The 20,878-nt window shown below is 42.7% G+C and overlaps 1 gene segment (V, D, J or C); it reads right to left on the bottom strand.

Moving 5' to 3' along the window:
- Positions 1–9,648: 9,648 nt before the first annotated feature.
- Positions 9,649–12,247, bottom strand: LOC309699548 (Ig kappa-b4 chain C region-like). The segment is given in 3 exons: positions 12,214–12,247; positions 11,099–11,206; positions 9,649–10,118 (listed from the first exon to the last, which is right to left on the bottom strand).
- Positions 12,248–20,878: the final 8,631 nt, after the last annotated feature.

Below are 20,878 nucleotides of genomic sequence, written 5' to 3'. Positions count from 1 at the left end.
GGGAAATAAAACAGAAGAGAGAAAAGAATTAAGAAAACAATCTCCTCCTTCCTATTTTTTGAGAATGAAAAAACATTTATTTACCCCGCTCCTCCGCCTGATTGTCTGTAGCGGGGGTTTGGATAGGTATATCCGCAATCTCGGCTGTCGGGAAATAAAACAGAAGAGAGAAAAGATTTAAGAAAACAATCTCCTCCTCCCTATTTTTTGAGAATGAAGAAACTTTTATTTACCCCGCTCCTCCGTCCGATTTTCTGTATCAGACTCTGTCGGGAAATAAAACAGAAGAGAGAAAAGATTTAAGAAAACAATCTCCTCCTCCCTATTTTTTGAGAATGAAAAAACATTTATTTACCCCGCTCCTCCTCCGCCCTATTGTCTGTAGCGGGGGCTTGGATAGGTAAATTGACGATCTCGGCTGTCGAGAAATAAAACAAAAAAGAGAAAGATTTAAAATAAATTAAAAAAATAAAAACTTTCTAGCACACTTTATACCACTCCAAGTCGGGAGGGGCGGTATAGCACACTCGAATTACTCCGTCACATCCTGTTATTCATCAAAATGACGGATAATGCATCATATTGTTTACCTTCGGATTTAAAATCTATTTTCCTGCAGTTCTCCTGGTCTGCGGAGACGAAAATAACGTCGTCTTCTTCTTCTTCTTCTTTTCGCTGCGGCGGCGGGGTCTGTATATTCTCGATTACCGCTGTCGAGAAATAAAACAAACTTTTAAAAATCCGCTCCGGGTCGGGAGGGGCGGTATAGCACACTCGAATTACTCCGTCACATCCTGTTATTCAACAAAATGACGGATAATGAAACATATTGTTTACCTTTGGATTTAAAACTTTTTTCTCTGCAGTTCTCCTGGTCTGCGGAGACGAAAATAGCGCCGTCTTCTCGTTCTTCTTTTCGACGCGGTGGCAGCGGAGGTTCTGCGGGGAGTATGGCGTCTAATTCGCCACGGAAAACGGCCGGATTTTTGCCGCTATTCTCAGCGATATCAATAGCCTCTATAAGCAAGTAAATTTCGTCAAATCAAGTCTATCTAAACTTATTTAAAAAATGATATATACTTATTTAATCGTACCGTAGTCCACTTGCGTGAAATCATTGATGTAGAAATCTAAAAGAAAGTAATCAAATTATTGACATCTCTGTTGATATATAATTTAAAGTCGTAAAGAAAAAAAACTTACCGGGGTGAGGTACGAACAGTTCTGGCGAGATGGCCCTGGCGCTCTGATCGGCGGCGTTGTTTGAACGGAATGCTGACATAATATTCATGGATTCTTCCTCGCGATTGGTAGAACTTTCACAGTAGGGGCTGAGCAGATATCGGCTCTTTTTGACTCCCCTCGCGTTTCTTCTCTCATTTTATCCCCGTCTAGCGGTGCATCTGTTTTTCGCATCTTTCTCCTGACAATATTGACAGTTAGAGAGGGGTTTTTTCTCATCCTTCGGGTCTCTGTGTGTGTGTGTGTGTGTGTGTGTGTGTGTGTGTGTGTGTGTGTGTGTGTGTGTGTGCAGTCGGGAGAGATGAGGTATCCTATTTCCTTTTTTGAATGCCTTCTTGTGAGGGCTGTCTGCAACGGTAAAATATGACTTTGAGGCGGATATTTGTTTTACCTTATGGGCAACAGTTGTCTGACCTTGTTCTTGCTGTTGACAAAACTCGCCTCATGGTTGACTCTGAGAAAAAAACTCTTTCCCACAGCGGGGAATAAACGTATTCGAATATGAGCTTTTTCCACTAAGGTTTATTTTATGAGGAGATGTACGAAATTATTTACAGGGATACAAGCAATGATAATATCGGCTGTTGACTCCTCATTTTCATTTTCTGTCTATCGAGAAAACCCATTGTAAAAGTAATGAAGAAAAAAACTCTACCAAGGAGCAGGCTGCGCAAAAGCTACCTCATATAGATGATTTAATAATAATAATAATAATTTTTTGGAGGACGTGTTATAGGTTATAAGCATTGAGAAAAAACTGATATCTGCTGTCTCATTCCTTCTTGACCCGCGGTCTGTGTGTGTGTGAAACAAGATCGCCTGTCACGGCAATTATGGTTTGTTTTTCAGTCCCTTGTAAAAGGGATTCTCAAAAGGAAAAGTAGTATTCACTAAGGAATATTTATTCATTTTTACACATACGGGGTAGGCAGCCTGTAGGTTACAAGCGGATAGAAAGTTCTTTTCATCACAAGCTAGGTTGATCATCTTAAAGGTTTTTTTTTTTACTGCGTCTGTATTATAGGAAAATAAAATACTATTGAAAGAAACGGTTCTCTACAGGAAGTCACTCTTTATTCCCATTACAAACGCCGGTGCAGCTTAAGAAAGTAAAATTACATCCGCTATTGTAAAAAAAAAAAAAACAGAGAAAATTGTCATAATATTGAAACAGAGTTCAGACTATGAGTTTGTGGAAAACTATCTGCCGCTCTGTCTCTCTATACAACACAGAATCATCTGCTGCATCACCGCTGTGCTTCAGGAACCATACCCCTCCCCTCATGTTTATGGAACATGAGGCATCAGGTCTGAAAATGACTAGACACTTCCGGAGTATTTCCGGTAGGGTCATAAGGTCCGGATCGATGCCTTCCATAGTAAATATGCTGTATTTGAATATGTCATATTCAAAGCCTTCTTTAGGAGAGCAGATCTCGTTGGACACAGGAGCGCTGCTGGGCTGCAGAATGAAAGAATCCATCTTGTGTCTGTGACTTAGAAATTGTGACGCCTCCTCTCTGCTTTTTATTCCCCTCCCCTGCCGCAGTCCCTCCCTCTAAAAAACTTTTTTTCCCAACAACAGGTGGCGCGCTTCCGGAGGCTTCCCCCCCCTTCTCCGGATGCTGGGGGTTTCCCACCCCTCCCTAACCTGGATGCAATTCGTCACGCTTAGGGGATTAAATTATACACTTCCGGGGGGGGGGGAGGGGGGGAGGTCAAAAGGTCATGATTAGGGCCATCAATCACATCGGATCAAATTTTGTCATAAGCTGTATGGGAGTATCTCTCTTTGGAGTCTACAGACTGGGACACAATGAAGGCTGCTTCTAACAGCTTGGACGAGTTTACAGACACTGTCACCTCCTATATCCACTTCTGTGAGGACAGCATTGTGCCATCACACACCAGGGTGAGTTATAACAATGACAAACCCTGGTTTACTCCTAAACTCAAAAAGCTGTGGCTGGAAAAGAGAAAGGCGTTCAGAAGCGGAGACAGGGACTGCTACAGAGAGGCCAAGTACAGGTTCACTAAAGAAGTGGACATTGCTAAACATCAGCACTCTGAGAAGATGCAGCAGCAGATCTCAGAGAATGACTCGGCCTCTGTGTGGAAAGGTTTTAGGAATATCACCAACTACAAGCCTAAAACCCCCCACTCCACTGATGACTTGCTCTTGGCCAACACCCTTAACGACTTCTACTGCCGTTTTGACGAGCCATCAGGCAGCCTTCACACCTCCAACGGCCCCAACAATAGAGACACTTTGGATACTAATTCCCCCACCTCTCCCCCCTCCATAGAGCCATCACCACCTTCAAACCGTTCACCTACAACACCCCCCTCCTCACCCCACACAAAAGAGGATTTCACACCACCTCCTCCCACCACAACTCTTCATATTCATGAAGCAGATGTGAGGAAGCAGTTTAAGAACCTGAATGCTCGGAAAGCTCCCGGCCCAGACGGCGTGTCTCCTGCCACCCTCAGACACTGTGCAAACGAGCTGGCCCCAGTGTTTTCTGGCATTTTCAACTCCTCACTGCAGGCATGTCATGTGCCAGCCTGCTTCAAGTCCTCCACCATAATCCCTGTCCCCAAGAAACCTAGGATCACTGGACTAAATGACTACAGACCCGTGGCTCTGACATCTGTGGTCATGAAGTCCTTTGAGCGCCTAGTTCTCTCCCATCTCAGGACCCTCACGGCCCCCCTCCTGGACCCCCTGCAGTTTGCATATAGAGCCAAGAGGTCTGTAGACGACGCCATCAACATGGCCCTACACTTCATCCTGCAGCATCTGGACTCCCCAGGAACCTACGCCAGGATCCTGTTTGTGGACTTCAGCTCTGCCTTCAACACCATCCTTCCAGACCATCTCCGAGACAAGCTTTCCCAGATGAATGTGCCTGATCCCATCTGCCGGTGGATCACTGACTTCCTGACGGACAGGAAACAGCATGTGAGGCTGGGAAAGAATGTCTCGGACTCCCGGACCATCAGCACCGGCTCCCCTCAGGGCTGTGTTCTTTCTCCTCTGCTCTTCTCCCTGTACACCAACTGCTGCACCTCCACCCACCAGTCTGTCAAGCTAATCAAGTTTGCAGATGACACCACCGTTATTGGACTCATCTCGGACGGGGACGAGTCTGCCTACAGGAGGGAGGTTGAACATCTGGTGTCCTGGTGCAGCCACAACAACCTGGTGCTGAATGCCCAGAAGATAGTGGAGATTATTGTGGACTTCAGGAAGCACACAGCCCCACTCCCCCCCATCATCCTGACTGACACCCCCATCACCTCTGTGGACTCATTCCGCTTCCTGGGTACCACCATCACCCAGGACCTGAAGTGGGAGCCCACCATCACCTCCGTCATCAAGAAAGCCCAGCAGAGGATGTACTTCCTGAGGCAGCTGAAGAAATTCAACCTGCCAACACGGACGATGATGCAGTTCTACACTGCAATCATCGAGTCCATCCTCACCTCCTCCATCACCGTGTGGTACGCTGGAGCCACTATCAGGGACAAACAGAGACTGCAGCGTGTTGTGCGCTCTGCTGAGAAGGTGATTGGCTGCAGACTCCCATCTTTGCAGGACCTGTACACATCCAGGACATTGCGGCGTGCAGCTCGGATCTCAGCTGACCCTTCTCACCCTGGACACAGTCTGTTTGACCTGCTCCCCTCAGGCAGGAGGCTCCGGTCCATCCGCACCAGAACCTCTCGCCATAAGAACAGTTTCTTCCCCTCTGCTGTTGGACACATGAACAATAACCATATGACTGTCCCCGCCACTAACACATGACCCTACGCTGTGTTCACTGTATCATTCCATGTTTGGCACTGATCACCACCTGCACTCATGTATATATCTTTCAACGTAGCACTTTTAATTCTTATCCCTACTTTTATTTTTTCCATGTCTATTTAAGTGTTATTTATGACACCATGTTTGCACTGAAGCACCGCAGCAATTTCCTAATGTTGTAAACCTGCTCAACATTTGGCAATAAACCCCATTCTGATTCTGATTCTGATTCTGATTCTGATGTTGTCATTGCAACATTTCTCCGATTGTATGAATGAAGTTAAAAACTGGCTACTGAGCAATTCCCTCATTCTAAATGATAAGAAGACTGAAACTGTAATCTTTGATACTCCCTTCTCTCGGGCTGAACTAATTGGTATTTTTGGGCCCTTTGCTGACTCCCTTTATGACACTGTGAGGAACCTGGGTGTTGTCTTGGACAGTTCCTTCAAGTTGGACAAACACGTGTCCTCTGTAGTTAAATCGAGTTTCAATCAACTACGTCTAATCTCTAAAGCCAAGCCCTACTTACCACGTAAGGACCTGGAGAAACTTATCCATGCCTTTGTTACATCAAGATTAGATTACTGTAATTCCCTTTACACTGGTCTCCATTCTGCCCTTGTTCACAAACTACAGCTCGTTCAAAATGCGGCTGCGCGTCTTTTAACTGGAACTGGCAGGTTTGAGTCTATTACTCCAGTTCTTTCCGACCTGCACTGGCTCCCTATTAAATTTTGTATTGATTTTAAAATCTTATTGCTCACTTTTAAAATCATAAGTAACACTGCGCCCAGCTATCTTACGGATCTCCTCAGCTTTTATATCCCTGGGAGAGCGCTTAGATCAGCAGGCCAAATGCTCCTGGTGTGACCTAGATCTCGGCTCAAGACCAGAGGTGACCGTGCATTCGCTGCTGTCACACCCTACCTCTGGAATAACCTCCCTCTAGCTATTCGGGCGTCTGATTCAATTCAATCTTTTAAATCTCGATTAAAAACTTATTTGTTTAGCCTTGCTTTCCCCGCCTCCTACAGCCCGCATTTTTGGTGTACTGTAAGTTATTTTTTTCGCTTTATTAGTATTTATAATGTTTTAACCTTCAACCTTTCGGGTTGTGCCTACTACGCCTGGTGTATTATTGGTTAGTTATGTCACCTGCCTGTTAGTATATTTTATTTGTATTTTGTATTTTGTGTTTTGTATTTATTATTGCTCTAACTCGTTCTGTGAAGCACTTTGGCATACCTGTGTTTTTTTAAATGTGCTATATAAATAAAATTGTATTGTATTGTATTGTATACAGGAGGTGATATGGGGAAGTGGGAACAAATGGGGAAACAGCTGACTGACATTAACATAATGACGGCAGGAGAAGTGAACCTAATACAACGAACAAAGAACACAAGACTCAAAATTAAAATAAAACAAAAATAAAACAGGGAAAACGGCCAAAAAATACAATAAACAACAAAATAGCACTAAAATACACAAAACACTGGGTCTCAGACCCAGTACCATGACAGCGATACCCTAATCCCATGGGGCATGTGGTCGTCTGCGCACCCACTGAGCTTGAACTGGCACCCTGCACAGTCCAGACTGGTCAACACTTAGTATTATATTACAATGTAGGGCTCAGGTTTGCTCTTGAAATATTTTCTTGTCTTATCCTTCAGCTGAGATGTTTTTTTAAGAGGATTGCAGAAAATGTCCTATTTAAAAACATACCTATGTATGATTGTAACCTAAGACACGAGGTTACAATCATACATTCACTCAAAAATATAATTATACAAAATCTGAAATATCTTTCCAACTAATAATAAAATCAGTTGATTCACCACCAGATCAAGATAAAAAGAATTGAATTTTTCATAGAAGGAGGAAGAAATGTTCTTTTTGAAATAATTTACAGTGAACATCATCAACAGCATCATCAGATCGATCCCACTCCCTGTTGCAGTCATTTCCATAGAGAGGCACTTTGCATCAGCAGCACCATGCTCCAGTGCTCTGGGAGAGTTTATAGTCCTGAGAGTTGAACACTGGATGACTGACAGCTGTCCTTCATCACAACAGAAGCCACAGAAATCCTCCTCATCAAAAACATGACTTTGAGCTGCGTCCTCATCTGGACTCTCCTCTGCTGCTGCTTCACAGGTAAAGTCCAGAGAGTCAAACTCCTCTCCTCTATCAACATCTGTCCCTCTGAAATGAAGCCCACAAAACCATGAAGCTGCTTTATGTTGTTGTCTCTGTGTCCTCAGAGTCCAGAGGACAGATCACAGTGACTCAGCCTGGAGCAGTGAGCTCTGCTGTGGGAGCAACTGTGAGCATCAAGTGTACGACCAGTCAGGATGTTTATAACAACAACTATATGTTCTGGTACCAACAGAAAGATGGAGGAGTTCCTAAACTGCTCATTACCTATGCCAGCACTCTGGAATCAGGGATTCCAGCTCGTTTTACAGGCAGTGGATCAAACTCTGACTTCACTCTGACCATCAGTGGAGTCCAGGCTGAAGATGCAGCAGTTTATTACTGTCAGAGTTTTCACTATCCTAACAGTCAGCTTGTGTTCACACAGTGAAAAACAGTCGTACAAAAACCTCCCTCAGTCAGACTGAACAGAAACTGAAGTGACTGCTGCAGCTGGAAGATACTGCAGAGACTGACACAGTTCACTGAGGACACACACACACACACACACACACACACACACACACACACACACACACACACACACACACACAAGGTTTAAATTAAACTACTAACATCTGGTCATTAGTAAGTTTGACTTCATTAATAGAATTTCTTAGAATCAGTCATATTTCTCCTTTAATAAAATATAAAAACAAATAAATACAGACAAAGGATCTTTTAAGGTGGTCACACTCTTCAGTCTCTCTAAAAACATCTACAGCAGGGTTTTCACAAAGTTAGTCAAAGTTTGGATTCATGAGGAAGAACAGGTGCTTAGTCCTGTTTGTGGATCACAGGATCAGCTCTTTACACTTTTGAAGACACTCGAGAGTGAATGGAGAGTTTGCCCAGCAGTTCAGTTCAGTGGACTTGCAGATATTTGACTGCGTCCCCTGTAGTGTCCTGTGGGGAAGAAGCTGGAAGTATGAGCTATCAGGCCTGTTGATGGGCTGTTCAGAGTTTTCCTCACATTACTGCAGACTCATTCCTGATAGGCTGAACCTTTTCACCAATTCTGTTCATAACCTTTATATAAATGATTTATAGATGTGAGTTGATGTTTGATGGTCTCAGCATTATATTTTAATATTTGTCATTTGTGTTCATTCTTTTTGTTCACTGACTGCTAAAAATCACAGATTCTGGAAAAGTGTTAGGGTTAAGATGAAAAGTTAGGGTTAGCTTTACTCTTCAGTGATGACTTAGACCACACGAGGTTACAGTGGAAGTGGTTTTTTTTTTATTATTAATATATTAATCTCTTCATGTATCAAACCAACAGTCTGGAGTTTCTGATGATTTCAGTGGGCATCAGTGTGAGACTGACTTCACTCTGACCAACAGCTGCACTCAAACAGAAACACTTTAGAAGTTAGCATTGATGCTACGGCTATCTTCCAGGACAGACTCCAGTCTGAGGAGAAGACCTTGTTGGTCAGACACGAGCATGACCTTCACCTGCTGCAGCTCCAACCACTGCTCAGAGAAGGACTGCCAGCTGTGGATTTCAGTAGAAGTTTCAACTCTGCTGATCTTTCATTTCCCACTCTGAGCTCAGTAACTATGGCAACAGACAGGCATCACTGCTGAACCATGGCAACAGAAGGTTTCAGTACTAAAGATAAAAACACAAACACTTACTTCACATTTGACATTGTTTAAAATAAATGCACAAATTCAAAGGTCAAAGGTCAATCACATAAAAAATACAATTAGATGAATTAGTCGACTTCATCTTTATCTCTCATCTTAATCCTTGAGCTCATTGGTTAATCTAATCAAAATATCAAGTTGTAAATAATGTAAATATTGTGATGTTCTCAGCTCTGAGCTGTAAACAGCTGCAGCTGACTGACTCTGTGTGTTTGCATATGTGTCCTGCCTCTCTGCTCACAGCTGTTAAGAGGCCAGTGTAGATCAGTGGCTGTCCAGGCCTTTCAGAGCCACTCACTGGTGACTCTGTAAGTTAGTGAGAGTCTGTTTATATCTCCTGTTTTATTTCATCTTTTCCAAAGTCTTGATTTGACTGAAGAAAGCGAGGAAGTGTGTCATCATTAGTCAAATACAGGTTACAGAAACTCATTCTGATCTTTTACTGTTTCTGTTAAACCCAACAGAGGAAGCCGTCACAGTCATACATGATGGAAACTACAACAAAGAAACTACTCATACTTGGGTGAAGCTGGTGGATGCAATTCATTGTTCTCTGTTATTCGTCACTTTTTATAAATAACCGAATTAACAAGAATTTGATGTAAAGTGAAAGAGCACATGTGAGTGTCATAAATGTGTGTCAGAGACAGATGTGCTGATCTGCGGAAACATCCTTACTGAAACCTCAGGATGGTTTTCAGACAGAACAACAGTTAAATTGAAACACATGAAAATCACCATTTGAAGATTTTTTATTGTTTGTTTTTTTTAAATCATTACAATACTACAAGCAGTAAAACATGAGATTTGAAATCAGAGTGAAACAGAGACAGAGAGAGAACAGACTGAGGGCAGCAGCAGAGTCTCAGTGAGTCAGGTCACAAATGTGAACACTGATCTCTGCTCAGTATCTTTGAGACCAGAGGTTGGGAGTCCTTGGTGGCCTCACAGGTCACAGAGCCCACCTTCATCCAGCGGTCTGCAGGGAGCCTCAGGGTGCTGCTCCAGCTGTAGAGGCCGTCATTCTGCAGCACTCCAGGAGTCCTGCTCTCCTCCCCGTCACTGCTGCTTCTTCCATCCACCTTCCAGGACAGAGTCCAGTCTGAGGGGAAGCCCTTGTTGGCCAGACACATGACTGTAGCCTTCCCCTGTTTCAGCTCCTCACTGGAGGGACCCAGCACCTTCAGGGCGGGGCGGGTGTCATCTAGGAAACACCAATCAGATTAGAGGACAGGAACCACAAGTTGTTTGTCTCCGTTAAGAAGTTTCTGTCAGGTGTTTTTTCTGCTCCACCAGTCACTCACTCACACATTGTTTCACTTCCCTTTAAGAAACCTCTCATGCATATCAGCACAGAGAGAATCATCACACAGTTTGACCTGAAATATGTTCAAACTACACTGGAAATAAAAGCAGATGTGGAAACAAGTTTTTCTTTAAAACCATGTAAAGTCTGAATCATAGACGATTAGATATCAATCATTAAGCATTTTCGATTCAAAGGCCCATCTGACACAATAACACTTTGGATTTTACACATTTTCTAATCCCCTTTTCAAATAAGAGTTATTATTTTTGAAAGTTTAGAAACTAATCGATGGATAATGAAGTTTAATATTGGTTCCAGATAAAAATTTCCTTTCTCTGTGACAAAAATGTAGACAAAAAAAACATCTGCTCTGAGTCACCTTCCATCATATAACAGCAGAATAACAAATGTTAAAATTGTCATAAAAAATTAAAAATTAATCTTTCAAGCTCTCTAAGACTAATTTTAAGATCCACCTTTTTCAAATTTCATAATAAAAGCAGTTTAATTAACTTACTTCCAAATTCCAGTCTGGTTCCTCCACCGAACGTGTACCACAGTGATACAAACTCATTGAGCCGCCGTACAAAAACCTCTGACTGTAGAGAGACACGGCTCTCTGACTCTGTTAGACTGAACTAAACCTACAAGCCCTCAAAATAAAACTTTACATGGAAACTAGAAATAATCATTCATACTGTGAACTACCCCACTCTCAATTATTCACTGTAATAACCTTTCACATATAAATTTCCAAATATGACTTTTGGAGCAAAAATATTAGTAAGAAAGCTAAACATTAACATTCAACATTTTCAATTAAGGAATAAAAATTAAAAGAAAAAAGGAATAAATCAGCTTTATTTTTAACTTACTTCCAAATTCCAGTCTGGTTCCTCCACCGAACGTGAACCACAGTGATACAAACTCATTGAGGCGCCGTACAAAAACCTCTGACTGTGGAGAGACACGGCTCTCTGACTCTGAAACAAACAAACTCAACAAAATAATTCACTGTTTGTCCAACACACTTCATGCACAGACAGTCACAACAAAAAAAGTATTATGTCTTGCATTTGCAAATTTTCATGTATCAGTACATAAAAAATAAATTGTTCTTAAATTAGATATTGAATTACCCTATTTTTCAGACCATAAGGTGCACCGGATTATAAGGCGCATTAAGCGAAACAAAACAGTCAGATAAGTTAAACTTTACTCACCTCATTCTTCTTGCTTCCTACACATCCGTACCATTGACTCATTAATGCTGAATGCTCTCGCAGCTGCTCTATTCCCATGTTGTTGCAGTATATTAAGGACTAACCTCGTATTGTGGATGGATTATCTCAGTTGTTCTGAAGTTTGGTCCATTTACAGCATCCTGCCATGCGATTGTATTTGTCCCTAACCTTCAGGAACCCTCGTGTTAACTTTTATCCAGTGGAAAAAAGTTAGCGTTCATCCTTCAGCTTCACTGTGTTTATGTTATGTTAAAATTAGTTGTTACACCTGGTAAAGCAGCAAAGTTGACCATTTTATTGAAGATGAAAGAATTTAGACAGTTTAAACTCTCACTGATGCCGCAGTGTTCGTTTGTAACCAGAATTTGTAACCAGATTACTCGACATGGCTCCTGACTACAGTAGCCGTAATGCTCCGACAATCCATCAAGCAGTGCGGCTTCGTAGCTTACCAAAGTCATAGTAAAACATTTTTGAGCGCCGTGTAAATAAGCACAACCAGAATTCATACATAAGGTGCACCGGATTATAAGGCGCACTGTCGAGTTTTGAGAAAATTAAAGGATTTTAAGTGTGCCTTATAGCCTGAAAAATACTGTAAGCTAACAGTGACATTTTGTCATTATTTCTTAACACAAATTAAACCAAAATGCATCAGTTTGTTAAACATTATGTATACAATTACTGCTTCTTGTCAGGAAGTGATCAGCTGATCAAGGCGGTTTTAAAAGAGAGACACCACCCACTTGTTTGCCGCTCAGACATCGTTCTCTTCATGTCAGGAGCTCCGAATCCTTGCCAACGTCAGTCTCCGCCTGCTTCAGCCACTGTGAGTGTTTTCCCTCTTGACTCTTTTTCTCATCCCGGCTCCGCTCGCTCTCCATCTGTAACGTCGGTTCCGAAGCTGCGCTTCGTGCACTGATCGTTACTAGAGTAACTGCGTGCCTGTTCCAACACATCGCTAGCCTTCGCCGCGTTTCGGTCTAGCCAGCACGCCACACGGGCACGCCGAATTACTGTGTTTAATTCGCGCGTTTCCCCCGATCGTGACACTTCTAAAGGAATTGAGAAAGTAAGTAGCTGCCAAATGCTTTTATTCAAATGCATTTTGTATCACCAGCAAGTGTGAGCAGCTCAATAAACACAGAAGTTTGGGTTGTCTGATGATCTGGATCATTGCGGTGTTTCTTAACATAATCTAACAAGTAAAATATCAGAAGTTGTGTTTCTGAGTGAAAACATTCAAGACTTTCCAGGAGCAGACCTCCCAGAAATGTTCTGAAAGAAAGGTCAGACTGTGCAATTTTTACTATTGGTGTGCGGATCAATATTGAAATATCCATTCCTCTGATACCAGTTATTTATGTTCTAGAAGAGATTCACATATTAAAATATTGATATTTTAGTAATTTGTGGAAAATTGATAGTTTATCATTAACAGGAAAAAGAAACTATATCATTTGGATGTCTAACTTGCAAGAAACTACTTCCTCTTCCGACTTTCATAGTCATATGTGTCGCAGTGCGTGCGCACTCACAATAATTGCTCAGCGTAAACAGAGTCATGTGGGGACGTATTTTACGTCTTTTTTACGTATTTTACAGATGCAAAGAGACGGTACTTGCAGAAAATAGCGTGCATTGGAAATGTGGAGCAGTATGAAATACGGCCGTGGAGTAGAAACCCTGAAGACCAACCGCTATTGACGTAGCTTGACATATTTTCGTACCTTGTCTGTGGAGTCAGCGTGTACAAGGTGAACCAGTTTCGCAATTATAAATCTCTGGAAGGACACATCTAAATCACCAAAGATTGGGTACAAGATTTGTGAGTATGTCGTCATTCAAAGGTAAGTCAGCTCGAGTACTGCGAGTAAAATGCGTTTGATTTTCCCCCAAACATTCGAATTAGTGCAAGCATAAATTCATTCATGAGGGGGAAATTAAAGTGAGAACATGTGGAGGCTGTTAGATTGATAACATAGTGAGTTCAGTGCATTGATGTGACATTGTCCTGAAGGATTTGGTTATTCTTTATGGTTAAAGAAATTCCAATGATTTATTCATATTTATTATAAATAATTCTAATTATACATCTTGCTTCCGTGTTTGAGTCCTGTGTCACTAAAAATACATTTTATTATAGTTTTATACATTGATTAATGACCTGCAGAATCTCCTTATCATATTAGGTGTCCATAATTGTCACTTAAAGTCAAACTTTATGCTTTCTCCATCTTGAAAGTGATTACATCCTTGCATTACATGCTTTAGGTTCATTTTCTGCAGGCAGGTTTCTGAAAGAGAACAGGCAGATTTAGAATATAACATGCAGCGTTCTATAGATGGACACATAAAAAAAAAGAAAAATTACATGTATGTGCTAACTTTCTAAACACTTTGTTACATTTATGATGAAGTAGAGGGTGGGCCATTTATATGGATACACCGTAATAACATGGGAATGGTTGGTGATATTAAAGTCCTGTTTGTGGCACATTAGTATATGTGAGGGGGCAAACTCCTCAAGATGGGTGGTGACCATGGTGGCCATTTAGAAGTCGGCCATTTTGGGTACAACTTTTGTTTTTTCAATAGGAAGAGGGCCATGTGACACATCAAACTTATTGGTAATGTCACAAGAAAAACAATATGAACATATTTAGAACTTACCGGAATGAAAATGTCTGGAGCACACCTACGGATATTTGGAGATGGAAGAGAACTGCATATCAGCTCATCTCACAGCTGCTATCCAGACTAGACGCCTTCTTTTGGTAACATCCGATACATGAGCTGCCTCATGTTGCTTCCAGGTGGGGAAAGAATGAAAAGATAAAACATTTTCAAACTTATTCCCTTGCCGGTCGTGCGATCTAACATTACAACGACCTCACAGCAAGTACAAACCATAGCTGGTGTTATCCGAGTGCTTTCGCTCTTCTTTCGTTAGCGCTTTGTTTGGCCCAGAAACATGGTGCCTCAAACAAAAATCATGGCCACGCCCCTCTCGTGATATCACGCTCCAAAGCCCTATAGTCTCTGGTCTCCTCCTCCTACACTAAACCCCCCACAATGGAAAAATGTTATTCTCATTATATATGCTCCCCCTAGGCTTAATCTTTGAAAAATATAACATTTCTTATCACCTCTATGCCGATGATATACAAATTTATTTTCAATTAGATGATGACGATATTGCTCCTTCATTGCACTGCTTCCTCGAGTGCATGAGAGAAGTCAGAGAATGGCTTTCAGACAATTCCCTTATCCTGAATGAAAAGAAAACGGAGATTGTGGTGCTTGGCAACCATATTCCTTGGGGCCTATCAGCTCATACCTTTGGTTCCTTCGCCACGTCTTTCTCTGACTCAGTTAGTGACCTAGGTTTCCTGCTGGATAGCTCTTTCAAATGTAATGAGAGATAATATAACTTGAAATAATTGAAATACAGACACAATTGAATACACAAACAAAAGGTATCAAGCTGTGTTGACTTTATCCCCAAAATTTGAATCTGTTCATCTGGTCATAGCGTCACTCATCCAAGTGACTTCTTCAGTCTCAGCTGACTGCAGGTTTCCCCAACCTTATAAACAGGACATTTCCACAATGACTGAAACCAGCACCACTGAGTGAAAAATGGGCTGTGAGGTCAGTTCCTTTATCATTAATATGCAAATTTTCATGGCCATTGATCAGTTGTCTTTGATTATACTATAGTGTGGATGGAGGAACCAGGAGTTACACAGAGTCAACATGAAAAACACACCAACTTTCCTTTTCTTTTCTTTCTTTCTTGAGGTGAAACGTCTTCAAGCAACTCAAAGAAGTCCAGACGCTTTTCTTTCCAAGCTCCGTAGACCACGATGACCTTAACAGACATATTTTCTTTCTTTTCACTTTTCTAACACAGGTTTACAGGCCCGGAGCGAGGCTCCTCCAGAGGAGAAATCCTGAAATTATTTAAGAGACGATGCACTTAGCTTTGTCCGTTTTCTTGTTCTCCTAATTAAGTTAAATTGATGCATGGCAAGGACCTTTAACACCAGAGAGTGTTACAGCAGAAACTCATCCCAAGGTGGAAACTCCAGACTGAGACTGGATGAGAAGTCATGAAAGAACCAGTGAGAAGCAGGGACCATTCCAGTCACAGCTGAGAGCCCAGACAGAGGTTAAGGTGGAAAGTTGTGCCACTTGGGTTCCTAGCAGTTGTCACAAGAAGTTTTCAGAACCACAGTAATAATCCAAAGGTGGAAAGGATTCTTGTGTTGATGCTGAGGAAGACAGCAACGGTCTATGTACTTTGCCCTTTCAACCTAAAGCTGCGTTGGAACAGAGAGTGAGGGGTGAAAGAGCGCCCTCCTCCAACGAGAGAGTGCCAAGCTCCAACTGAGTAACGTGCAGAGAGGGATCAGCGATGGAATGTGGATAACACCTGATTAAACAGTCAGGCTGGTCTTGCCTGAAAGGTTCAGTGTGTTTTTAAGTTCTGGTGGTCACTGGTGTGACTTTTCTAGTCATTTTACAAATGATATGCATTTACATGATTCTCCACACATCACAAATACAGGGAGTCGTGATCCTGATTAAAAGTGACCAACAAATTACTTGTGCACATTTTGTATGACAGCTAGACTGTTTCTCTAGTACGCCAGTTATCTTAGCCACAGTTTCTCATGAATGAACATCATGTTTCCATGTGTAATTTCTTTTATTTTATGAATTTGTCACATGTTTTAGTAATATCACTCTTGGGTCACTTCAAGGTTCACATGTGGGGAAGCATTCAGCTTTTACTCTATTGCACAAAGTCAGGCATCGTGAGAAAGTTGGTGACACCCAGAGGGGGAGGATCCAACAGGTGGTGAAGTCTTTTGTTAATCAGGTCTTTGAGGATGGGGAGAAGAGGCAAGGAGCAGTCTCTATGTGACACTGGAAGAGGAGATAAGGTTGTAAACTCTCTCTCTCTCTCTCTCGGATGGGACAAGGGTGAGAACAACAACTGTTTGACTGTATTTAAAGAGGGCTGTGCCATTCATGTTCAGGCTACGTCCACACTAGCCCAGATAGATTTGAAATCGGCGTTTTCATCTGAAAACACTCCACGTCCGCACTAGGGTTTTCAGTCGTTTTCACAGAGTTGCAGGTCCACATTGAAACGGCTGAAAATGTTTAAATTCCAGTACTGCGCATGTGTGAAATGCAAGAAGATTCGACCTGCTTCATTTCTGTCTGCCACGTATTTACTTTCCAGCCCTTTAAACGTCACGGCAAAATGTTGAGGAAAAGCACCGAGTATTTTAAATGGACTAACAATGAGGTGGAGTTGTTGCTGCGAGTAACACAAAAGTACAAAGTTGCAAAAGCGAGTAAGAGTTAATTTGAAGAAAAGCAATCTGGAGCATGTACAGACTGATATTAGTCTTAATAGAGCAAACAAAACAACTGCTGTATAATGCCCTCCGCTATCTTAGTTTAATTGGTCAAATGACTGCATCACATGACTAATATGCATCATCGTTTTAGAAAGTCTCTGTTTTCGCTGTCCACACTGCGACGCAAAAGCACCATTTTCAAATGTATGCGTTTACGAGAGCGCAGCATTTTCCTTGAGCGAAAACGCTGTCTCAGTGTAGACGGGACGCCAAAACAGAGAGAAAACGATGTGTTTTCCAATGAAAGCGCATTAGTGTGGACGTAGCCTTAGAGACTGCGTTTCAGTGCCCCACTGAATGTCCTCTCCAGTGTTGGTCAAGTTACTTGAAAAAAGTAATCAGTAACTAATTAATGATTATTTCCCTAAAAAAGTAAACCTGTTACTTTACTGATTACTTATTTTCAAAAGTAATTAATTACTTAGTTACTTTTAAAAAACACGATTTACAACCTGAATAGGTGATAAAGCGATAGATCTTTCAGTCCAAATCAATTTGTCCTCATTCCTGTCCTTCAGCAGAACAAATATCATTCCCAAAATCCTCCAGTGGATGGAAACTGGTGGTTCACGTCTTTTCCACGTCCATGCAGGATGTTTCACATGTTCATAGTGTCAGTCTGTCCTTCTTTCACACTGTCAGGCTGCACACTGTGAGTCAGGCCTGTGATAAAGAAATTAACAGAAAATGTTAAAACTGGGAAGTTTAGTAAATGTTACTAACCTGTAGTACCTGCACGTGTTTGTAGATTACTCAGCTGCATCATCCATTCTCTATTTCCTGTTTGCGGTGCACTTTAACAAGTTTCACTATCCCTGCATGGTGAATCAACGAGTGTTTGCAGACAAGTCAGCGACTGCAGTAATCTGCTAGAAACCAAACCGCCGTCATTGCAACCGATTTGAGCCAGCAGTAAGAGTTTGTTGTCTCTGACTACAACCAGTAGGAGCCACAAACTCCAGCAACACCAACTGGTCAACGGAAACTTATTTTCCCCTCGTGACTGGAGGTTGACGGGGGGACACTCGGCCTGTGTGACTGAAGGCTGAGGATCCACAAAAAGTAAGTTCTTATAATTATGATTATGTCGCCTCATTCGGTGTCAATGATGGTGATGATACAGGAGGATAAAGGTGAGCTCTAACACATCTGTTCAAATTCATACAGCGTTCACATCCCCTCACTGTAGGGGTCGAGTTATATTTTTCCTTAACACCAGAAAACGTCGCCAGATTTGTCGCTAGTCGCTTTTTAGAAAAAAGTCGCTAAGGGGGTCTGAAAACTTGCTAAAAATAGCTACAAAGTTGCTAAGTTGGCAACACTGGACTGACGTTTAGTCCTTTTACAGCATCCTGCCATGCGATTGCATTTGCCCCTAACCATTGGGAACCCTCACATTAACTTTTATCGAGTGGAAAAAAGTCCTCCGTTAGTTTTCGTCCTCCAGCTTTACTGTTTATGTTATGCTAACATAGCTTTGTCGTGCTAGCGATCACGTAGCACATCATTATATACCAGGTAGTCCAACTTCAGTAACCCTACAAACGTCACTGCTGTTTACTTTCCTGTCTTCGTTTATGTTGGAAGTGATAGCTGAGCTGTACGTTTTAATTTGTTTCATAAATCTCTCAGTCAGAACATGGTGTAATATATTTAGATGGAAGTCTAAATATAAATTCTGTTTTCATGGATGAGGGGTGTTAAACTTAATTGTTATACCTGGTAGAGCAGCCACACTGATCATTTTATTAAAGATGAAAGAATTTATAAAGTTTTTCAACTCTCAGTAATACTGCAGTGAGGAGGAGTTGGCCGTCCGACTGCGGTCTGGAGTGTGGAGCCTTCCTGCTGCTGCGGAGTCGGGGCGGTCTGCCTCCCCCCACCGCAGGGAAAAGGGAAACACCACCTGGGTCTGGGTGCAGTTCCCCCCTCCAGGGGCGGGGGCACCTAGACCCGGTTTGTAGAGTACGCTTGGGGAGTGTGATCGTGTGTACAACGTCTCTTTATGTCTGTCTCCACGTTGGTTGAGTGTGGAGTAAGTGCATATGAGAGCATGAGGGTGGGAATGGATGTTTGTGTCTGTGTGTGCCTGTATGTCTGTGTCTATATGTCCGGTTGGGTGTCAGGCGCCACCTCTCTGGGGACATCTCAGGCCCTCCAAGGTTTGGAGGCCTATCTCCCCCTACCACCACTTCCCCTGCCAGTGGCGGACCCCCTCAGACATCGGTGCGTTGGTGGTTCTTTGTGTCCGGGGATGGGCGTCCAGGTACACACCGGCTCACTCCTTGGCGGCCGCTTATCGGGGCCTGGAGCCTGGGGCTCGCTCGGGCCACTTCGGAGGTGGGGAGCCCCCGGCCTCTCGGCCTGGGGCTCGGTCACTCAGGCGCAGCTGGCTGCCGGTGGAGCTCACGGGCGCGTCACTGCAACTCCCCCTGGCTTCTGCTCCGCGGCTGCTGAGTGAGCCCTCATCTGGGACTCTCCTCAGCTCTTTCCGGGACAGTGGCGCAGCTGCCCCTCTGTTGGTCTTCCTTGGTCTCTTGTGTTCTGGGGGCCTCTGGATGTCTGGAGTTTTGATCTCCTCCACACCTGCTTCAAGCCCTGGAGGACGGGGCTGTGGCCCCCCCACACCCTCTAGCAGATTATTACATGAAGGAACCTTTTAAAAAAACAAAAAACAAGCGCGTCCATGCTCACAGGTGTACACACGGGTGATCACACCCACAAACTACACCCTTTTTGGCTCCTACCTCAAAGCACACTGTGTTCTGTTGATCTTATGTGCTGCACAATAATGTTTAACATTTAGTATTTACTGTCATATTCCCATATATCATTGTGATGTTGTTTATTCTATTACTCTTGTTCTCTTCTGCTTGCTTTCTTTTTTCTTTCTCAGCAGGTGATCCAGGTGATTGATATATGCATTTTTTTTTCTCTGCCCGTTCTGTTGGTTTTTGTCTTTTGCCCTTCTCCCCCGTCCTTCTTCTCAGCTGTTTCTCTTTCCCTCTTTCTTTCTCCCCTTCTTTCCCCCAGTCAAGTCTGTCCCGTATTCAGTAAGTGAAAATAAAATAAACAATAAAAGGTGAATCAAATGGACCATTACGGCAAGGCTGGGATGGTCAGTTTGGTAAAGTAAATCCGTTGGGCATCTTTCTTTACCTTTAGACAACAATTCTGAGGGCAAAAGAGCCAAACGGGACAGGCCAAAAAAAAAAAAAAAAAAAAAAAAAAGTAATACTGCAGTGATCATTTGACTTAAGGACCTGCAGCGGAGTTTGGGCCCAGACATGGCTAACGACATCAGACTTAAAGACCGGATACACAACATGAGGTGAGAGAAGGAGAAAAAAGCTCCACCCAGACTGAGCTCCTGATGGGTGAACAGTTTGAGGACAGAAAAAAAACCACCTCAGCACAAAAGCACATGAATCTTAATACACCATAGAAGCACATGACAAGCAACAGGTGTGAGTAAGGGGTGAGAGTAAGTCGGTGTAGACGGCACATCCGGTCCTGCAGCATGGGCTGGGACTAGACCCGCCGTTCGACCTCAGCCTTGGAGATAAGCGTTCAAAGGTGTTTGGAATCCAGGATGGGGGACACAGGATGGGAACGAAGAGTCTACAGAGTCTGTCATCAGAAACAGAGTTTTTTTGTTGGTCATCTCCAGCCTTGAGACCACAGCTGGCGCTGATATGGTAGCCACATGAAATGATGGTGGTTTCCTTTAGTGCGAACAACTGCATGTCAATTTTACAGTCGATCTAAATGTCCATCAATCTCCCCTTGGAGATTTTGCGCTCAAAGACCATTTGTTCACTGTCTATAAATTCTACAGGGTTCATGTGAGTCACATGCTAAATATGCTGTGAAAAACTTTTTTTAAACAAGTCAGTCAGTTCATTTCCATAGAGAGTCACTTTGCATCAGCAGCACCATGCTCCAGTGCTCTGGGAGAGTTTATAGTCCTGAG

Source organism: Aulonocara stuartgranti (assembly GCF_965226115.1).
Source record: "Aulonocara stuartgranti genome assembly, chromosome: 22".
Lineage (NCBI taxonomy): Eukaryota > Metazoa > Chordata > Actinopteri > Cichliformes > Cichlidae > Aulonocara > Aulonocara stuartgranti.
The sequence above is the reverse complement of the archived record's forward strand: the minus strand, read 5'-3'. Positions and strand labels throughout refer to the sequence as shown.